The sequence below is a fragment of the Lygodium microphyllum genome, chromosome 23, assembly GCF_053477565.2.
Source record: "Lygodium microphyllum isolate KBCC chromosome 23, Lygodium_microphyllum_v1.1.10, whole genome shotgun sequence".
Classification (NCBI taxonomy): Eukaryota; Viridiplantae; Streptophyta; class Polypodiopsida; order Schizaeales; family Lygodiaceae; genus Lygodium; species Lygodium microphyllum.
In genome coordinates this window covers 86,499,234-86,519,728 of record NC_141157.1, presented here as the reverse complement: position 1 = coordinate 86,519,728, position 20,495 = coordinate 86,499,234, and positions in this window count along the sequence as shown.

Genomic DNA, 20,495 nt, shown 5'->3' with positions numbered 1-20,495 from the left:
TGGTCTTCCTTACTCCAGGTGTAACAATAGAAGGAATACCCAATTCATCATCAATGCTCTGTTTTGAGCCACTGGATTCACCATCCACATAAGAGTGACCTGCATTCACATCAAACATGGGCTGATCAACCTTCTCTTTTCCTTTTCGTGATACCTGCATACCACTATCTGCATTACTTTGAGAAGATTCTCCTAATCTCAATTTGCCTGTCCATGGCGAAGAATGTGAACCACTACTAGAGGACGCTCCAGGTCCACTAATATTTTGTGACTGCTGCTGTGAATTTTGTGCAGCATTACCATTTTGTACATCTACATCATCAATCACATTTACTAGTTTATACCAGCTACTCATCTCATCAAAAACAACATCTCTGCTCACTGTAAACTTACGAGTAGAAGGGTTATAACATCTATACCCTTTTTGCTGCAGAGAGTAACCAATAAAGATGCACTTCTCAGCTTTTGGATCCAACTTGGATCTCAACTTATTTGGCACATGTACATAGGCAATGCAACCAAAAATTTTCAAATGAGAAATATCTGGTTTCCTACCAGTATACCTCTCCTCTGGAGTCATTCCATGTATTGCTGCAGTGGGAGTCCTGTTCATTATGTAGACTGCTGTAGCAACTGCTTCAGCCCAATAAAAATCTGGCAAGTCTTTTTCATTGAGCATGGCACGAGATACCTCTCCAATATGCCTGCTTTTCCTTTCTGTAATTCCATTTTGTTGTGGGGTATGACTGCATGAATATTGCTGCTTTATGCCATGCTCCTGCAGGAACCTTGCAAACTCATTTGAGAGGTACTCTCCCCCTCCATCTGACCTTAGGCATTTTATCTGCAGGCCTATTTCTTTTTCAACCATAGCTTTAAGAGTTTTGAAATGCCCAAAAACTTCACTTTTCTTTTTCATAAAATACACCCAAACTTTTCTGCTATAGTCATCAATAAAACTGACAAAATAATGACAGCCTCCAAGAGATGCAACTTTAGTTGTCCACACATCAGAGTGAATTAATTCCAATGGCTTCTTACTCTCTTGAACATGTCTAGGAAATGGTTTCCTTGCCTGTTTTCCAAACTGACAGGCTTCACATACCTTATGCATTTCTGCAACCTTGAATTTCGGCAAACCTGCAACAATATTTTGGGCCTGCATTGATTTAAGTTGCTGTACATTAACATGACCAATGTGTTTATGCCATATATCAATATCTGCAACTACACCGGTCCCATGTGCAAACATTGTTGCACTCAATTCAGACATGTCTGCATCCAATGTAAACATTCTGCCCTTCTTCTTTCCTTTTGCTATTAAGCGACCTTTATTTTTCATATCCTCAACAAAGCATCCATGAGGATTAAATCTGACCTGCAAGCCCTGCTCAACCATTTGACCAACAGAAACCAGATTCTTGGTGATATTCGGGACATGAAATACATCGGATAGGTATTTCTTTTTCCCATCCTGCATAGACAAAGGAATTTTTCCAATCTGCACAATAGGATGTGCAGTATCATCACCAGTCTCCATAAATCCTGGTTTTTCCATTTTCCTTGCATCCTCCATCCATTCTGCATGACCTGTCATATGGTTTGATGCACCTGAGTCAACATACCATACATCATTGCTTTCTTCTGCACTTGTCACAGAATTGTTCATGTGCTGCACCATAAAGAGATGCTCATTTCTGTCATCACCCTGTCTACTAGAGGATGCATAATTTCCTTGTTGCAGTTTTCCATTCATGATGTCATTTTGCTTTTTATAGCAGTCTTTAGCCATATGACCCATTTTACCACAATAGTAGCATTCAACATTACTGTTTGCATTTTGGCCTCTTTGCCATCCACCACGACCTCTTTGGCTCCCCCTGCCTCTAGAGTTACCACATCCTCCTCCATAGGACTGGTTTTCTTGAGTTTGCTGCATATTCTGATTTCTACCACGGCCTCCATATCGGCCTCCTCTACCTCTGCCTCTACCTCTTCCAGCATTTGAGTAGAAGACAGCTTCTTTTGAAGTTCCTCCTGAAGAAGATGCACCACCATTTCTTTGCTCTTCAGAAATTAGAAGAGCAATCAGCTCCTTAAAATCAGGAAATCTTTCACGAACTGAAATGGATGTCCGAAACTGTGTATAATCCTTTCCTAGACCATTCAAGGTCACAGAAACTAAATCATCATCTTCCACTGGTGACCCAATGGAAGCAAGTGCATCTGCAATCTTCTTCACCTTCATGTGGTAGTCGTTGATGCTCATATTTTCTCTTTGCACATTGTGCAACTCTTGCTTGAGATGCATTTTCCTGGCTTGTGTATTTGTGCTATACATTTTTGACAAAGTATCCCATGCCTCCTTTGGCGTACTTGCATCCTGAATATGCACAATCATAGAGTCTGAAATGCTGATAGACAGCCAATACATAACTTTCCTAGCTCTCTCATGCCATGCTTTAAATGTCTGCATTTGCTGTTGATTGGGAACATCAGGAAGAACTGGTTCTTCTTCATTTCCTACAACAAATTCCCAATATCCTTTTCCCATAAGGAAATTCGTCATTCTAAACTTCCATGCTTGGAAGTTGTTATTGTCAAGCTTTTCAGTGACAATCTGTGAAAGAGAATCAGATGCCATTACAGAAGACTGCAAAAAATTCTGTCACTGCAAAAACCATAGCTTTACCCTCACAAGGGAAAATCTGCAAAATTGGCGAAAGTGGTATTTGACCACACAGTCACTTCCTAGTGACGATTTTGTATCAACAGGCAACAGGGATGATTCTGTAACTCCCAATGTCTCTGCGCACAAGCATACAAAGCAATTTTTACAGTAACTATTCACCGACCTGTAGAACAGTGGCTGCACAGCATAAAACTGGGCCTTTTCCTGAGTGCGTGCAGAAAACTTCCGCCTCCAAAACAGGCCCCGAAATGGCCTCAAATAAAAAAAACAAGGTCGCCAAGGGCTAAAGCCCTCACCCACAACATATACTACCCTCTTGCTTCACCGCGAAGGGCATCTCAACCTGAGACAATGCACTCCTGCACTTTCCGGCTGTGCTACCTGCAGAGATCTGCTCCCGAAACAAAAAATGAAAGCAACACTGCTCCTCTTACCAGAACACCGCGAGCTTGGCTTGCTTTCTTGAGCTCCTTACCATGAACAAGGCTTTGATACCATGTCAAGATTGTGGGAGAGAAGGAAGGAGTCTCGCTTGAAGCTTTCTTGCTTGCACAATGGGGGAAGACACACAAGGGTGGAGGCTAAAAATAGTTTTCCTCTTCTTAGTTGTGGAAGCCAAAAGAACTCAAGTACAAAGAAATAGAAGAACCCTAGATATGGGTCTCAAACCAAACTCAACTAACTAAGGTGGCATACTAACTGAGCCACGAACTAGAGTAGATAAGGATAGCTATCATGTAGCTATTATTCAGGGGCGGTGTACCAACCGCGTCTGCAACTGACAAGTCGGTGACATAAATACACAACGGTCACCCTGGCGTATCACGAGTGGAGCTCGATATCTCAACAGAGTGTAGCAGTCCACCCATAGTAGCTACTACTCTGACGCTCATCCACGAGGCTCAACCACAACTTCATGAGCAACTGGCATCACTCGCCGCCAAGCCTTCTAGCCCCATCAAACCTCAACCACCTACAGGCCTTAAACCCTCCTATGAGTGGAAATCATTCTTAACTCTGGATGCGGACCTAGCCGAAGATACAAAGGATGACATTATTGCTTGTCTCAAACGCTTAAATGCCACGCTTATGTCGTTAGCTCTAAGTTATGACCATTGGACTTAAGCTTGTTGCAAGAGCCTTTAGCAACTGAAGTTCGCATGTGATGCCTTGTTCCTGGGAAACATTCAAATTCGCATTTGTCAAAACACCCCACTCAGCTATGCCAAGTTGCTATGCACTGAGATATCAAGAGAACAAGCCATCAAATGACACCTCATTACGTCCTATGATAAGCGCGCAACTACTTCTATCACTGACAAAGAAGTCGAGGAGTTGAAAGCATTAGCTGACACCGACTCCCCATTTTTACAAAACTTGTACACTCTGCGATTGCAGTGGGAACTTGAAGGATGTCAAATCATGACCAACACTGAGCAGCACGGAGCAATCAAGACATCGGAGTATGACCCACCTCATATAGAGTATTAACCACTCTTTGTGGCTGACCCATGGAAGAGCACATCAAAGGATACCCATATCTTGATCGTCTCCTGACCGAAGAAGAGCTCCACATTGCTAGCCATGTCGATTTCGGTGATTTCCTAACGGATGTCCTCACTTACGTCACACACGTAAGCACCCGACCCTTTGATTTGGACCGCGAAGCTCAGCTGGAGTATAACCTAGATTTCTATACTTGGCTCATACGTAACCCTTATATCTGACTGTTGAATGCCCTCGACCTTCTAATCTTCAATCCTATGAAGGATTCTTCTCAATCTCGAAGGGGAGGGAGTAAGTCCAATCAAGATCAAGCAAACACATAAGAAACTAGTGATGTAGGAGGAACGTCACAAAATCTTTGAAATAAAAGGTAAAAAATCTGAAGGAAAGAATATATGTTGGATCTTAGTGTTGTCATTCAACAAATATAAAGTCTTTCTTTTTAGCTAATTATTATTTCTAAAAGCACTAATGGTGATTATGGTTCATGATAGGAATGAAAGATGTCGCAACAAGACCGTGCCCACCGACTCCCCTTCACAGAAGAGGAGAGGGCCTAGTACAGCATCTCCTTGGAAAGCCGTGCCTACAACCAACTAAAATTTCAAACCATCCATAACATCGAGAAATTCGTCGCCAAGGAGGAAGCAGCCAAGAGGGTTGTAGAGCAGTGCAACCTCACTAAGTGCCTCAAGAAGTTCGCACAAGAGTGACCACACAAAGTGTGTGGAATTCCTCAGAACTTACAACCCAGATCAAGAATGTGGAATCGTAACATTGGGAAGGGGGGAGAAGGCCAAACAGGTACAGGTACCCTTAAACCCAGCCTTGGTGGAGAAGGCACTGGGGTTAGAGCCTAAGGTGGAGAAGAAGCAGAAAAGAGATGTCTATGCCTTGCTTAAGATGAAGAGGGAAGAGGTGTTGACCAACAATGACATCATCATCCAAGATATCCCTGATGCTGAAGGCCACATGCGGGTGAAGGTGGTGCACGTACTGTTCTCCAGCCAATGCTACAATTCCCTCATGCACCGAATCAGTGTGCCTGTGCTGGAGAACATGGCAATTCACACCCTGGATGAGGTTGACTGGAATGGCTATGTGTGCAAGACCGTAAACCAAGCACCAAAAGCACCAGCCTTGGGGAGCAAGCCAGCAGGTGGGGAGTCCCCAGCCTCCAAAATCACTGAGGAAGAAAGCCTCATCCAAAGCCTCTTTCATTGGTTACGGAAGTGTTTTGACTGCCCTCATCTAGGAGGCAGTAAAAGAGACATAGGATGCAGAGGAAGGAGAAGGAGAAACACCCGACAGATCGCCCCCTCACCATGACCAAGAGCTGTCTAGCGACAGGACCGACAGTGACGAAGAAGGGGGAGAACAAAAGGAATAGTCAAGCAAAAAGCAAGCAAAGAAACCTAAGAAGAGGACAACGCAAAAGAAGAAACAGGACAAAGGCCAAAAAAAGGAGGAGGAGGACTTAGAGAGAGCAAAAAGGGAAACCCTCAAAGAGGCGAAAGAGAGGGAGAAAAAGAAGAAGCATGAAGCAGAGGAAGCCAAGAAAGCCAAGAAAGCCAAGAAGATGTCAAAACGGGAGGCCGAAGAGAGGAAGAAGAAAGAAAAAGAAGAAGCAGATAAATTGGAGGAAGAATCGAGGAAAGTAGAAGAAGAGAGGGAGAGAAGGGCCGATGAGGAAGAGGAGGAGCTGAGAAGGAAGGAGGAGGAAGACATGGCCGAAGCCACACATCGATCTATAGAGCAACAAAGTCGGGCAGATGACCTAGGAGCTCTGAGCCCGCCCAGGGAGGAGGGGCCAAGGTCAAGCACTCAGGTGCCGGAGATCATACCGCCAGCCATCACTGAAGGCAAGGGTAAAGCCCCCATCCATCCTATCCCATCCCTCCTAGAGCCTACCACCGAAGCAGCCACCCTCACCCCGAGCATCCCCACTAGTACCGACGTCCCAAACTTGGTGACCTAGATGCAATATTTCATCAACAAAGAATTAGCCCAAAGGAAGAGCATGGAAACCACGGCCACAGGGTAGAAGAGGCTGGCCGCAAACGCCGAATCTAGAAAACATCCAAAATGCTAGAAATTGGAGGCCTCAACCACTCTGATCCACACAACGATGATGCCACCGGCTACCTATGACGAATATGTTGTTGAATTGTTGCTGAATTGCTCTCTTAGCTAGAGAAAGCTAAAGAGGAGAGGAAGATAGCTGTGGCCGAGTTAGCTGCTAAAAAAGAGTCGGTAGCTGCTTTTCAACTTGAGAAGACCCGACAGATAGCCATGCAACAAAAGGAGATCTTTGATCTCAAACAGGAGCTGAAGGCTAAGGATGACAGGGAGGAAAGCTGGAGGTAGCGGCTCAAAGATGAGAATCAGGAGTTGGTAAAAATGCAGAGGGAGTATAAACTCTTGATTATGCAACATGAAGAGCTAACTACAAAGATTGATCAGATCGAACGAGGCATGAAGGAGTTTGCCACCAAGGAAGAGGAGAGGAAGCAAGAGGAAGAACAACATCACAAGGAGATGGAGACTGTGATTGATAAGCTAAACTTAGAAAGAAAAGAGCAGGAGAGAATGGGCAAAGAATTGAAAGACCAGGAGCAAAGATTCATGGCTTTGGTGCAAAGGCAAGGGGAGGGCATGGAGGAAATGAAGAAGAGAGCCGAAGAATAGGGGGGATAGAATGAACGGAGGATGAAGACCTTGGCGCATTGCCGGGCTCTAGTGGAAAAAGAGAAAATCCTCACAGAGAGCAGAGTAGAGGCCACCCAAGTGGCCTTCAACACTCAACAAAAAGCCTTTTTGAATACACTAATGGATACCACCTACTCAGAGGAAGGGAAGTCCCTCAAAGTGGCAAAGAAGAAACTAAGCATGGCCTATAGAGCCCTAAAAGCAAGACTGTACATGCCACCCCAACCCGATGTCGTGGGGCTGAGCCTTGATGATCAACGAAAGTACTTATTGATGGCTGACCTAACCCCCCAGGAGGTCAATGCACTAGGCTTTGAAGAGGAACCACATCAAGCGGACCGATAGAGGGATGAAGCTAAACTCCAAATTGATATGGGCAAATTTAAAGAAGAGATTATCCCACAACCCCCCTCGCCACATTCCCAAGAGCAGCCATCAATTGATACATCTGCAGAAAGACAAGCCGCCCTCAAGGAAAGGAGGAAGAAACTGGTGGAAGAAACCAAGAAACAAATGAGAGCCAAGCCGGTTGTGCAATCATCCGCACTCCTACTACCATGCCCCAATGACCTCCTAGCTGATTTCCACGCTGAATTAATAGTTTGGGAGCGACAGGAAAGGGACAAAAAACCCTTCTCCTTTAGCTTCCTTTCTGCCCAATAGCCTGAGGAGAGTCATGCCACTTAAAGTAGTGGAGGAAGTGATTGCGACGACTGGAAGGCGACTAGGCCAAGAGGAGAGGGAAAAGAATCCCACTCTCTGGGGGATCAAAGAGGCAGACTTTTGGCAGGGTAAGGTCTTTGAATTGCCACATGCTCTATAAGGCTATAACTACCAACCCATGTGGAGAAGACGGGTGTGCGACATTAGCATGCTCGCCTGGATGGCCTTTTGCAACACCTTACCCTACAAGAGGAACAACCCTAAATTTATGGCATGCCCTCGTAGGGTAGGAGTGGATTTTGACGCTACCCTCCATGGACGCTATGACTTCCCTATTATCTATAATCCTAACTGTACCTCATTTAAACAAGCTCTCACCTTCACCTTTGAAAACCTAGATGTATCCATGACACGCTTCCTCGCTGATTTTCCTCTTGCCCCAATCCAGCCTTCATAACCACTTGTAACTACCTTAGGCTTCTTAAACTCTTACTTAAGTAGGACCCTACCCCACAAGAATGTGGCCTCCCACCCCTCTTTTTTTATCCCAATGCCATCAATAGTTGCACCATGATGTGCTTGATGATGAGAGCTAGCCTTTCACCTTCTTTTTGCCTAGCTCTTCTTGAAGATATGAATGATAGCCAGTTCACCCAATGTAACCGCCCCTTTCTCTCCACCACTTTACTCCATGTTTGCATGAATCTCAAGAGATATATCCAGAGCTGGCAGTTTTTGAGTAAATCTATCCGGCCCCCTTCTCCACCTCACTCTGATTATGAAAATTAGAAACTAGCTATCATCCAGAAAAAAAAAACATGGAAAGAAAGACTCACCTGACACAACCAAGACCACACAAGACACGATCACTACACCTAGGGGTCCTCAAGCTAGGCGTGTCCGGTGGCTTCACTCGGCCAGCTCCACTCCTAACCCCCGAGCCCCTTTTTGACCCCCCACTTCATGCTTAGGGAACATCAAGGGCAGGACATACCTAGGGAGGTAACACTTGCCTATGGTTAGACCTGTCACCCTGTGCTACACACACCGCACCTCCCTACTGCATAAATGGAGTCCTCAAGTGTGGGACAACACCCATGCTTGCCTATGGTTAGTAGACCCAACTCCCTATTCCACCAGCATGAGCACAATACCCCACATAGTAAGGTAGACACTCCCCTTAGGTTGAGCACCGCACCTTCTCCCTTCAGGTACTACAAAATGCGGCCAACCACCAACTTCAGAGGCCCCATCATCCACTTGACATCTGATTGGCTTCTCTGTCAACCATCATTGCAAAAGCTTCCAAAGCATCTGAGTCCACGTGTGGCCATACCCTCACCTAACCAACAACTTGCCAACTGCCTACCCTTTCCCAACAAACAGCTAGAAGTGCCATGGGACTGGCACCCGTCTCAGAGGGGGGTAATGTTAACCCCAATTCGCCAATTCGAGATGGCAAAAAATTAAGGAAAAAGTGGAAAAATGATGGGAAAAGAGCAAAGATGTAGAGGCGGCCCCTAAAGCTAAGCTGGGGCAAAAAGCACAATTTTAAATCAAAGGCGCCTCAAAAAACTTTAAAAACTCTTGTAAAAGAATGCCAGGCTCCCTCCTGTTCCATTTGTAAAAGAATAGATGGGTATAGGTTTAGGGCATGAAGCAAGAAGAGGGAATTAGAAAAAGGGACCTTGCCACAATGGCCGGTCATGTAAAAAGGGATGGGTGCCCATGGGAATTTAGGGTTTTGTATATAAAGTTCAAAGAGTGAATGAGAGCTCATTCTTTGGTGTGTGGCTACCAAGAGTCTTCTCTTCTCTTCTCCTTGCTTGTGTGTGTGCTCTTGAGAGAGGGAGTGTGAGAGTGTGAGAGAGTGAGTGTGTGGGAGTGAGGGATCAAGAGGGTGAGGCTCTTAGCCATCCCCTCTTCTCTCTTCTCTTCTCTTCTCTTCTCTTCTCTTCTCTTCTCTTCTCTTCTCTTTCCTCGTGCGCGTGAATAAGGTGGATGGAGCTTGGAGATGGAGGAGGCTTGAGGATGTTTGAGCTAGCATCTAGGATCGTGGAGCTATTGGTATGTGCGAGAGGGGAGACAACTCATTTCAGCATCAAGGTAAGCTCACTATGCCCCAAGAGGATCGACAGCACATCGGCTAGGTGAGAGATAGCCATGAGAGCTCACTTGGAACGCTTGAAACAATAAGCGGTTCGTAGGTCTTGGCAGTTGAGCGAGAGCTCTCACAATGGCTTACTTCTAATTTCATAATCAAACTCTTGTAAAGTAATCAACCATTTTGCTAGGCGATCAGGCGATTGAACTTTGTTTAGCAACAATCTAAGTCCTTCTGCCTTCGTATAAAATAATACCTTTTCATAGATAATATAGTGCATAAACCTTTTGGTCGCAAACACCATCCCAAGGCACAATTTCTCCATGTAGGTGTAATTAAGTTCAAATATCCCCAATTTATGACTAGCAAATGCTATTGGATGATACCATTTCTCCTCCCAAATCTGGGCTAAACAATAGCTAATGCAAAGCATTGTGGCTGCTTAAAATATATAAAAAACCTCACCCCTTTTGGGTGCTTTCAAGACTGGTGCTTTTGCGAATTCCTACTTCACATCCTCAAAGGATACTTGACAAGGATCACTCCAAACAAACAGATAGTTAAAAGATAATAGATTCGTCAATGGCAACATTCTTTATGCCAGTGCATTAATAAATCATTGATAATATCCCACTGATGACAAAAAAGCTATGCACTTCTTTAGGACTACGTGGCAGACTCATAGCAACAATAACCTTTATCTTTTTAGGATCGGTCACAATACTAGTTGAACTAACCACATGACGCAATAGCAGTCTATAGGCCACTCCAAAGATGCACTTTCTTGGGTTAAGAGCAATGCAAAACTGCCTGCAATGCTCAAAACACTTTCTTAAAATAATTAGCATTCTTTCGCTTATGGTGGCCACCCCTAGATCGTCAATAAAGATTTTTCATCTCCTCATGGAAAATATCACCAAAAGTCTTATCAACTGTACGTTGCCAAGAACCCGGTGCATTGCATAATCCAAATGCCATCACATGATATGCAAAGGTACCAAATATAGTAATAAATGTCATTTTCGGCTCATCTTCCTCTGCAATAGCCATTTGGTTATATCCAGCAAAGCAGTCCATAAATGAATAGACATCCCTACCCGCTAATTGATCTACAATCTGATTAATGAATGGCAGCAAATAGTAATCTTTAATCGTATGTTTATTGAGCTCCCTAAAATCTACGCAAGTGGGATTTGATTATTCTTCTTTTTCCTGATAACCACTGGCAAACACCACTCCATGTGTTGTGCAGGAAATATTAGGCCAGCCTTACGCAATTTTTGTACCTCCTCAAATAGTCCATCCCTTAGCTCAAAAGGCATACACCTCACTTTCTATTGTCGCACAAGATGGCTACCTTCCTTCAAAGGAATCTATGCATATCCAAACTAGGAGGAATACCCCTCATCTCATCATAACTCCAAGCAAAGATGTTGTGGAATTCTTAGATCAGGGACACATAGTCCCTCCTCTCTTCTAGACTGAGCATAGCCCCTAATTTAATAGGTCGTGGATCATTCAATGTTCCAAGATCTAGCTTAATCACATCTGCATCTCTTATTCTATCTTGAGCTTCAATCAGCTCATTTAGAGTCACCTAGTATATATCCCCTGGAGTGGACTCCTCTTTTGATTCATTACTTGATGAAGTCTCACTACCAGATGGTTCCTCTAATGCATCTAATTCTAATGAGGATAAAAGAGCTCTTTCACTTTGAGGAGACTCTAGATATGCATCTACTACCACACGACTGGCACCTTTGCCAAAAATCAAACGACTAGCAAGTATATCCACTTGACAGTCAGATCACAAGATCCATGGCCTTCCTAGCAATACTTGATAGCTTGGCCATGCTACAAAAACTGAATAGCCCTAAAGTCTATAGTGCATTCCACACTCACAACAATCACGTGGACTTTGGTAATTCAACCTTTAGGCTGTCCTAAACTGTCATCAGCCATTCAAAGAATTGTGGAGGCATCCTTTCGGATTTCTAATCCTAGCCTTTCCATCAATTCCAAACTCATGATTTTGATGGAGGATCCTGGGTCTACAATAGCATGATCCACTAATATTCCATCTACATACGCTGCTATCCTTGGGCTATGCTTTTCAACATGCTCAAACCAATCCTCTCTCCCACACAAGCTATTGCCAAGGGATCAAGGACATACCCAATGTGAATAATCTTTTTAAATTCTTTAAGCACTCTTGGAGATAACTTGATCAATTGTAGGAGGTTCACATCATGCTTTATGTTGCAAAGAGAACTCATTAAATCAAACTCATGATAATTAGAAATGGTTCTCTTCTCTTACCAGGCCATTCTCTCCTTTGGCCTTTCAACTAGCTTTGGCACCTCCTTCTTGGCTTTTACCTTCTTCTTTGGCAACTTGTTTTGAGGGTCAACTCTTTGCCATCAACAACTTTTAGAGGGCCGGCTTCTACATTAGGGTTAAGGACTTGTGTCCCTTTATCATCGTGTTTAGGGTTTATCTTAGCAAGTTTTACATTATCCCTATTGCCTTCTTTATCCTTTTGCCCTCTTGTAATGGCTCGCAAATTATAAGCTTCAATGTTTTTGACATTCACAGCTTCAATAAGGCTGACACCACTACCACTAGGCAGCTCCTCTACAGTAGCTTTCCCTCTTTGCAATATTTTCTTTGGTCCGTCATCCTGCTGGAGATTATTCCCTTGTGCTCAATGATTGATTGGACCTTGTTTCCTACTCCTTTGTTGGAGATAACTAATCTTACTCCAATAGGTACTAGCTAGATGGCCAAACTTTCCAAATATGTCATGTTTAACATTAAGGCAATTCCTTGGGTTAAGGGGGCACCCTCTTATCGACTCTCTATCAAATTCTATTTTTTTAAAAGAAAATTGACATCAACAAATATTTGTCTATATTGTTCGGTGATCATGTCAGTATAGTGCTTCATCGTATCCTTAACTTTGCTAAGGACATTCGATGCACTAGACTCATAGCCATGATCATCTACTTGTTGTTCCATCAGCCTAACCAAAAGATTAGGGGTTAGCTGCTTTGCTTATTAATTGGAACCACTTTAGGGTTTATCATTTGACTTCCATTATTTAGTGGAACCATCTACCTAGCCATTGGCATGGTCACACTGGGAGGAGCTGGTAGTAAGGGCACATTTTGTATTATGATTTCTCTCCCATTCGGGTTAGTCATAGCTATCCCTTGACTTCCATTGGTCAATGCTAAATTATTTCTAGGAACTAGACCCGCATTAAGATTGACTCTAGAGGAGTAGGCCGCTTATAGTCGAGATTCTACTTCCTCTACACGCCTAATAGCAACGTCTATATTTGACAAGGTGACACTACTCAACTACACCGGAATATTGAAGTCCAAACCATGCAAAAAATATTGTAGTTGGGCAATTGTTGGGATAGGGATAGAGGTTTGCAATTTGCAAAAGACCTCTTTTAACTTCTTGGCATATGCTCGAATGTCCTCATGTGGCTCTTGGTGTGTCACATTTAGTATATGTAGCCAATATTGACCACCCCTTTCAAGGGAAATTTCCCTTTGAAAGGCTGCATAAAATAAATCAATAATGGTTATGGTTCCAACCTCTAGGCCGTGATACCATACTACAGCTCTTCCCTTGAGAGTCATGTTAAAGAACATCATTAAATGTCCTTCATCTTGGATACGACAATTAAATATCAACTTTTGAAACTCCCTGATGCAAAGCTCTACATCTTCCTCTACTAACCCAATAAAGATGGGTAGGGGAAACCTAAGGCTGGCAAATCCACTGTTCCAGCAAGAATTGCAGTAGGCCATGCCATAACGACAATTGGATTTGCAATAGGATTTGGTGAAGGCGGGTTTACACCCGCACTTGATGTAAGCTGACTTACTGAGGGAAGGGGAGCACTAGAGCTTCCTCCTCCCAATGGACTACTTCTAGCTCTAGGACCACTAGATCCACTCCCTCATAGGAATATTGGATTAATACATTGAGGAGAATACCTCCTCAAGATCTCGGCACGTCGCCTAGCTCTTTCAGCTCTTTCTTGCTTTTGGATTTCAACTAGACGGTGTTTATTAGTAAACAATTGATCAATCTTAGTGTCCTTTGGTATAAACTAGCTAAATGGTCCCTAGACAACCGAGATTTGAGGACCGCCACTTATAAGCGGCTCTTGGCAAACGGGCCACTTGTCGAGACCCAAAATGGGACCAACACTAGCCAAGTCTTTCTACACTTAAAGAAAATACCCTCTCAGTCTTGCAGCCAAGAGCGTCTAAGGGATACACTGCCCTAGCTTCTATCATAAATTTCACATTTTTTTTGGATTACAATCCAATGGTTAAGCCTTGCCCACACATTTAGTGAGGAAATTGACTGTCTAAACCTACAGCTTAGGATATCTCACATACTCAATGTAGGTCATATGCATGAATACAATTGCAATGCATCCAGTAATGATACCATGAGTTGCGTGCAATGCAATTGTGTATGAACCATAGTGCTCAATCATTTTATCATTTAGAAATCAACATTGTGAGGTGCAGAGAAAATTCTTTCAATGATTTATTACTGAGGGTTGTTGGAAAATAGGTCAAATGAATGTTGCATGATGAGGAGACTTGTATCCCATAAGCACAGTGAGGAGAGTGGAGAAGTTGGAAAGCTATAAAGGCATGTACTTGGTTCACTTTTCAATGCAATGCTATTTGTACTTTGTACTTCATTGTGTGTCTCTATCATGGTCAACTCAAGATTGTGTTTATGAGTCCAAGCCTACATCTTCAAACCTAATTCACTTTAGCAATAGTTTATCTTCTTGTCTATGTTGCTATGAGTCTTGTTACCGACTTCCGTCCTCCATAGCAGTGTTATGCTCTAGATCCATGTTTTACCATATGCCAGTCGAGCATGGCTTAGCGTCCTTCTCAGCTCTTTCATCTTCTCCTCATCTACCCCTAGTTTAGTCCAAGTACTGGACCCCATTTCTTTACTTGAACTTCATACTCATTATTTAGTAGCCATAGCCAAACAGCACATACCTCTATTGGGGCTCTTCAATCTTCTCATCTAAGCCATATCATTACAAATATTTTTCTAGACATTTCTTCCCCTACTCAGGGCACATCATTACATCATGCCAAAGGTTGAGATTGTGTGCTCCAACAACCGACATTGCAGAAATTGAAGCTCACTACCAAAAATAGACATGTTTGTTGTCGTACAGCCATTCTACCTTTGCGAGCTGTGGGTCACCCTATGACCATAGGGATTTTGTAGGTTACCCTATAAGCTCTCTCGTGTAAAATCTTGCATAATGATTGCGTCTACGGGCTGTACAAGAAGAAAGACCAGTCGACCTGATAAAATCCTACTTTGGCAACCATAGCCATTTTCATCAAAGCTCATAAATCCCTTCATTTTCTCACCCCTCTCAGTTCACTCAAGTGTTTGATAGTCTAATCTAAGTCTTCAACCAGTTCCTAGCACTTCAAATTAGTAAGAAGGGGAGAAATCAATCACAACAAGCTACAAACAAAGTATCTCTTGATACTATTCTTCACTGCCAATGCTTGTGTTTGTTGACACATCAAATCAGCTCAATCCTAGCTATCTCTAAAAGTCTTTGGTATTGATTTACTGCTATATCTTTAGGGTAGTCCCTGCTAAACGTCAAGGCAATACTCTTGAATTTTAGGATAGCATCTTGAAATTGTTTCCATTACTCAGTGGTTCATTTGGAAAAGCCTTATTAATCAAATTTCTTGTAAGCATCAATATCTTTATAAAATGATAGACATTGCCCGAGTATTCTCAAGGTAAGACCTCCTTAAAAATGGATGAACTTGAGGAAATAGCAAAGTTTAATGGGGAAGGCTTTCATTCCTGGAAAGAAAAGACCATGTACCACCTCATGCACAAAGACTTGTGGGACTTGTTTGAAGTAGACGAAGGAGATGTAGATGATAAGAAGGAAGATGAAGGTGCTGTAGAAGTCTAACCTAAAACAAAGACATGGAAGAAGATGAACAACAAAGCTCTAGGTATTATTGCCTAGGGTCTATCAGATGATGTATTACACCACATTTCTGGCATCAGGGATGCAAAGAAGGCATGGAAAGAACTTGACAGGATCTTTGGTACACAAGCAAAGAACTCAAAGGTAAAATTACTTATGCAATTTTACAAGTTGGATGTAAAAGACAGTTCGTCTACGACTGTACACATCAATAAGTTCAAGAGCCTTCAAACTCAGCTATCAACTCTTAAAAAGAACATTGATGAGGATGAGGCAATAGCAGTGCTACTTGCCAGTGTTAATCATGAACCATATGAGAACCTTGTTTCAACACTAAGTAATGTTCCTAGTCTCTCACTCAAAGACATTGAGCACTCACTGCTTGATGGAGAAAGCAAATTTAAAAGCAAGGATGTAAAAGAAACCAGCTCAAGGGATAACCTCTTGTACACCAAGGGTACTTATGCTACAAAAGGATGTGGTCGAGGATTCACCACCAACAGCAACAAGGATCGAATTATTTATCATTATTGTGGCAAGACTAGCCATGTAGCCAGTGAATGTTTCCACAAGAAGAGAGCACAACATGTGTAGGATGATCACCACCAAAGCCAGTTTATGCATGAAGAAGAAGAAGAAGAAGAAGAAGATGCTTCTGCCATTATGACAAACTCTGACAGATTATTCTAAAGAAATTCATTGTATCTTTCCCATAGTGGATCATGTTTTTCCCATAGTGGATGTTTTATTTCCCTTGGTGGATTTGTATTGACAAAAACCGTTGCCAAAAAATGTAAAATTTCAAGCTTGACTTGACTAGGCTGCCCATGAGCTAGTCTCTCAAGCCATGTCATCATATAGGGGGGGCAAAAGCCAGCAAGTGTAGGAATTCATCATTTGAGGGGGGGTGTTGGAAAATAGGTCAAATGATGTATGCTGCATGATGAGGAGACTTGTATCCCATAAGCACAGTGAGGAGAGTGGAGAAGCTGGAAAGCTATAAAGGCATGTACTTGGTTCACTTTTCAATGCAATGCTATTTGTACTTTGTACTTCATTCTGTGTCTCTGTCATGGTTAGCTCAAGATCGTGTTTATGATTCCAAGCCTACATCTTGGAGCCTAATTCACTTGAGCAATAGTTTGTCTTCTTGTCTATGTTGTTGAGTCTTGTTACCGACTTCTATCCTCCATAGCCAGCGTTATGCTCTAAATCCATGTTTTACCACAAGGGTCAGCACTAAGCATTCTCGTGCTGCTAGACCATCTTAAACTTAAACCATAAACATTCTATATGCCATGCATAAGCAAAAGATCAAAATTTAGAATCTTATCAGCAATTAGTCACCCTCAAAACCCCTCCTCCATACCGCTTAGGTTATGCACGCATTGATAGGTGTAGGAAGCATTTTTAGTGTGTTTTTCTTTATAAAAGCGATAAAGACTCCACTTTAACACAAAGACAATGCTAAACTGAGACTCATCCCTCATGCTCCAGTCATGTCACACATCCACACACATAAATCTTATTTTTTAAAATTTATCGAATGTAATTTTTTATTTTTTCTATTTTCTTTTTTATTTATGCATAAAATATGATCTTTTCTATTTTTTTGGTTTGGATTGATCATGTGTACTAAGAATTAATTTTATATCATTTTTTAATTCCACATGAACCCCATAAACACCGCAAAACCCCCAAAATTGACCATTTTCCTTAAAACCGCGTAGTCGTGGGTTTTGCGGGTTTGTGTATAAATTATTATGTGACTAAATTTTCTTATTTTATTCAACATCTCTGATAGATTACAACAGTAACAACCAAAGACAACCATTTTCAAACAATTTCACCCAAAATCTATCATAAAACAAGTAGAATAATCACTTACGCATAAAAACACACTTTTTGAGACTCGTATTTCAAGGTTGAGAGGCCACTCATGCTCTTCCATAGCCTGAACTACCTTGAATCAACCTTGAAACTCCAACATCTTTCATCAAATCCCACCCCCTTCTCTCATAGAATCAAGCGTACGAACGATAGCAAGGGGGAGAGGAGAGAGGAGAGAGAAGAGAGAAAGACTAAGAAATCAAAATTTCATTTTCTTGATCATATTTCACATGCTTATAGTCAAAATCTTGCTCTTGGCATATAGATCAGGCTTCTCTCTCTCTCTCTCTCTCTCTCTCTCTCTCTCTCTCTCTCTCTCTCTCTCTCTCTCTCTCTCTCTCTCTCTCTCTCTCTCTCTGTGTGTATATTAAAGAGGCACAAATCCATCCAAAAATGGGGCACAAAACAAAAAACGACCCTCCTCCTGTCGGGCGAGATTTTGCATGTTTTTTTTCATTTATATTTTATTTTATATCATTTATTAAATGTCCACTTTGAAAAACCCACTTTCACACTGCTCCGTGAGGGTTTTCGGCCTGTTGAACCAATTCCATTAGAGCACATTTATTTGATTGCAAAGAAATCATGCTTTATTTAAACATAAAGCTTTTTTTGTTATCCCCATAAACTAAAGTTTGATTATGTTTGGTAGGTTTGAGTGTGCAACTACAAGGCCTCTTTATTCTCAAATCTTCAATTCTAGTTATCCATGAAGTCCATGTAAGTAAATCCCTCAACAAACCTAGTTAAGCCTTTCAAACGGGACCAATGCATGTAGAGGGGAGCTTGCCATTTTTCAAGTTGTCTAGTCTCAAATTATTTGGCCTAACTTCGAGTCCTATTCAATGTATAGCATAGAAGCTTGGTTATACACCCTTTAGAGGCTTAACTTACAACATATTTTTCAAAACCTTTGTGAAAAGCTTCTTTAAACAACATTTATGGAAAGCTAGTTTGTACATCTCTCCTTTTGTCCTCCTATATTTTTGTGTAATCATGTTGATAATTTATAATGAAGTTTCATATAAAATGACGTATTATGAAGGATGCAAGTGTTTTCATGTGGTCTTTACTTTATTGATGTTAATTGGTTCCTTAAATAAGATACTCACACAATACATTCATATGCCATCCTCTCATATATCATGATGATAAACAAGAATAAGATGCATAGCTTCTAACTCATTCCATGAAGCATACGATTCTTAACCCATTGAAATGTAGATAATAAGATTCAAAACTCAAACAAATGTTTGGGGATCCAAAATCATATAATTCATAAACCATAAAAATATACATTTAAGATTCAAACAACAAAAAAAGCTGTGGTGGAGGAAATCTTAAGTGGAAAGGTCATGTGTGAAGAATTACCAAAATATACACCTTTGAGAATGATGAACAATTTGAAAATGAATTGATGGCCATTAAATAATTAAACCTTCACTCTTAACATTTAGAAAGCTTACATGTACTACTACACTACCCCCTTCAACTTGCATGATTTTATAACATACTTTTCTAAATAGCTTAAAGTTTTTCTCAAAATCCAAGAGTATTAGGATGCCAAGACTCCCCCATACGTGTGAGCCAAATGCATGAATGGTCCATCCTTGGGATTGAAATTAGCGCACAATGTTGGGATTAGCCAACAAACCCTTCAAGTGATGCAAATGATAACTAGTTCATCCTTGGGATTGAAATAAGCCAAAACACGTGCACACAATGCTGGCATAAACCAACAAACCCTTCATGTCATTGGCAAAATAATAAATAACTCAAAGTTTAGCACCAAATGGATGCTAATGAGATGCTGATGCACACACAGAGAGAGAGAGAGAGAGAGAGAGAGAGAGAGAGAGATGGCATTCCATGTGTCCATTGAGCTAGTTTCTTGCCCATTAATGAGCCTTCTTCGTATGTTAATCTTGCCATACCTGTATAATTACATCCTCATTATTTTGATAGGTGGTGCCTCTGTCTATCATGCATTGGGGCTCTCATTTGATGATATTCATCATCTAAGGTTGATATTGAAACTTAGCACAAGTAAAATTGTTGATTGGCTGATGGCCATGGCTACATATGTCTTACTAATGTGGATTCCAACCATCGCATAATGATGTTATCCTCCATTGATTTGAATGCCTATTCGAAGGGTTGATTGGTGCACTACAATCGAATATTGTTCAATCTTTTAATATTTCACTTGAGTGATTTGATAGTGTCAACATAACACAAGAAAACAAGTGGAACAATTTAAAAAAAATGTAAACCATTAACAACCATAACAGTAACTACTCGTTTTGCCATTTCATGTCAATGTGTTTAACCCAAATCATCCTTGCAGCAATTATGAAGGTCAATCTATGATCATTCTTACCAATTCTTGCAGCAACATATGAGCATTCCCACCATTTTTTCAACATGGTAGTTCACAAAAGCTTGTGATGTTTAGCCATTACAATGGGACCTCTAACATTAAAGGTTGATCACTATCTTAACACAATTGTGCAAGCTCTCACATATGACAAAAAGAATTCGTGTCTCCAAGAATTTGAGTCTATGCAGTGCAAAGCTTGTCAACAAGTAAGGCATTAGACAAAGGGCTACAGGAGGATGCAAGTGATAGTACTACATGTGAAGCATAGTGCTTGTTTTGAGTTGTGGAGAGATGAAGGTTACAATTTGTTAAGGCTTCCATGCTAGCCTTTTGTTTCCATTGTCATCTTGATGGCCGAGACATGGAGCGAGGGGGAGATTTCACTATTTATATTCATTTTTCCTATTTATATGCCAAGAAATTTGTTAGTCAAAATGATCACTATGGCATTAGGGAGGCCAAAATATGTAAAGAGACATTCTTGGTTGTGCAAACTTAGCATAGCCTTTTGCCTCCTCAT